This window comes from Pelobates fuscus, chromosome 8 (assembly GCF_036172605.1).
Source record: "Pelobates fuscus isolate aPelFus1 chromosome 8, aPelFus1.pri, whole genome shotgun sequence".
Classification (NCBI taxonomy): domain Eukaryota; kingdom Metazoa; phylum Chordata; class Amphibia; order Anura; family Pelobatidae; genus Pelobates; species Pelobates fuscus.
In genome coordinates, this window is record NC_086324.1 from 78,965,665 (window position 1) to 78,968,807 (window position 3,143).

Below are 3,143 nucleotides of genomic sequence, written 5' to 3' on the forward strand. Positions count from 1 at the left end.
CCTTTCGGGGACCCTTGGTGTTGTACGTGGCTGGGTGGAGGAAGAGACCTTCAATGACATCAGTGAGGAAAAGGAACGGGACATGGCTAGCTTGGTATCCAACCTTGTGCAAATGGGAAGTTTGCGGTTGTGCAAATGGACTGTTTGCGGTTGTTTGCGGTGCGTTAAACGGGGAGTTTGGTCTGTCACTGTGAAGCGGGCGTAACCCTTACACTACCTGATCGATACAACATCATACCTGATGTTTTAAAGCACTTTATTCCAAACAATTTAGGAATGTTAGGTGATTTATGCCCTTTATGGATTAAAACCAGACTCTGCATCAACTATGTAATTTTCCATGGGAGTTTTGCCATGGATCCCCCTCCGGCATGCCACAGTCCAGGTGTTAGTCCCCTTGAAACAACTTTTCCATCACTATTGTGGCCAGAAAGAGTCCCTGTGGGTTTTAAAATTCGCCTGCCTATTGAAGTCTATTGCGGTTCGCCCGTTCGCGAACATTTGCGGAAGTTCGCGTTCGCCATTCGCGAACGGAAAATTTCATGTTCGCGACATCACTACTGTGAACCTTAATTGTAATACTCTATGTCAGCCACAAAAACATCCTGCCTATTCCTATCATTGCATGGAAGTCTTTAAGGGGTGCTTTGGCAACAGTTGTTTGAAACTTTACAACATTTTGGACTTACTTTGTATTTGATCTTGTCAATCCAAATTCTCTGTACTAATTTCCAGGGCCACAGGAAAGGATTTTTGGCTACACAGCTGAAGATGCATTGTATCTCATTCCCTATGATTGGAGACATACACAAATACTCTGGCACCAAACCATCTAAAAATGTGCCTCCATGGTCATCTTAACATAGAAACCAAACCAAAAGTATTAACGAAGACTTATTTTGTTGGAGGCGGTTAGAACTGTACTGGCTGGGCAGAATTGCAAAAGTTAACATGAATGTAATACTGGGATCACATTATCTTTTCCGAACCTTGCCAGTTGTCATTCCTAAAAAACTCTCCTCATCTCTTCTATACAGCAGGATGTAAATTCAATTATAGCAGGAAAACCTCACTCCGAGTTTCCCAATGCTATATAGGACTAAAGAGGAGGGGGGGGACCCGCAGTTTTATATTTAAAAATATTTTCACAATGCAGTATTATTATTAGCATATATTACCATTCTTCACCTTGTGGGGAAATTTGCATTGGATGAACATGGATAGTTTTGGACAAGCTCCTAGATAATATTATTATTATTATTTTATTATTTATATAGTGCCAGCAAATTCCGTAGTGCTGAACAATGGATGGACTAACAGACATGTAATTGTAACCAGACAAATGGACGCACAGGAACAGAGGGGTTGAGGGCTCTGCTCAATGAGCTTACATAGAGGGAGTGGGGTATAGTGACACAATGGGCATAAATAGGGGTAATGAAATAGGTTGCTAGAAAAGTAATCACTGAGAACTTAGTAGGTTATTTTTTGACATTTGCAGGAGAGGAGTTATTGGGGGGGGGGAGGGGGATGAAAACCCGCAAACAGTTTAAATGATGTGCTTTCCAGAAGTACCCACTCCTTTTCAAAGATTTTTTGAAGGAGTGGATACTGGGTGAAAGTCTAAAGGTGCAGCACTGGAGAAGTCTTGGAGGCGAGCATCAGATGTCGGAGTACGGAGGATAGGCGTAGGTCTTTGGCAGAGTGCTGGGGCCTCTACGGGACATATTTGTGTATTAGGAACTTGCAAGCAAGCACCAGAATCTTAAATTGAGCCCTATATCTAACTGGGAGCCAATGTAGGGATTAACAGAGGAGGGAGGCGTGGGAGGTGCGGGCGGACAGAAAAATAAACCTCACCGCAATAATAGGTAACAAGTAAACATAATATTATAAGACAATAATAAACAGCATAATAAAGGATATTGGAATTCGAGTTGGTCCTAAGTTAAGGTAAACAGTCTCTTTAGTTTGGATTTGTTAAGAAGTTACCAGATATGTGGATCAGGGTTTTCCAGCAGAGTTGCAATTAACAGGATGGTTAGTAAAGTCCTAGAAGGTTAAATCCAAAGCAAATCAGGGATTAATAGCAAAACAAAGTCCAGTTTGAATTAAAGCAGGATGTTTGGATGAATCAGGATCGATCAAAGGAAATCAGAGTTGAGCAGGTTATCAGGAATCAGTTTGAGCCAGGAACAGATGTCTTATCAGAAAGAGCCAGGTGCAGAACACATCGTCTCTCAATGTAAAGGCCCTGTGGTAAATTGGGTGTAGCCTTTTGTAGCAGATTTGGATTATCATCCTATACAGGTGAGAGCAACTGAGGTAACCAGTGGCTAGGGAGGCCACTAGAGGCGAGAAACAGGTATTGCAGTAGGATAGGATCCTGACAGCAAGCTTCATAAAGTGCACCCATTATATTTGATCTCCTAATAGTGTAACCTACAGAAAACTAGATCTATTAGACCAAGCATTAAATGTAATTTCGAAAATAGTCATACAAAAGGTGGGACAGAAACACAATGTCAATTTCGGGAATGATTGTTTAGTAGTACCAGCACACCTACCGTGCACAAGTCTAATAATACAACTTTACAAACTGCAAAGGTCTTCCAATACAATTGTATTGTTGGTTCATTTGTTGATAAAAGAACTAGATGCTTATTGACTTTAGACCTTACTATAAAGTAATACAGCTTTACGAACTATAAAGGCCATTTAATACAATTACTATTAACTGATAAAAAAATAAATAAAAAAAATACAACATTTTTAGTGCCAGGAAGCTCAATAATATCAAACAAATGTAAAACCGAAAATTAATGGCTAATTGATATTATCACAAATATTGTTTTTTTTCCTTTGCTATTTTAAAATGCTTGTGTAAGTATGTCAAATACTGACATGTTGTTAGAACAGATCTGGTCACACTATTGTCGAGCTCTCTAGGAAGAACCCTGAAATGCAGGTACCAGCAAGTATACAAACATCAGTCACATACAAGTATAGAGCTGCGTCATACACAATAAAGGATACAATAGCTATACATTCTACCTAGTGGCAGAAAGAAAACAGCTCAGCATTGCTTTCAGTGGATGTAAGCATCAGCAAGATACATGGTATATAAAGGCCCCTCTTCCTGT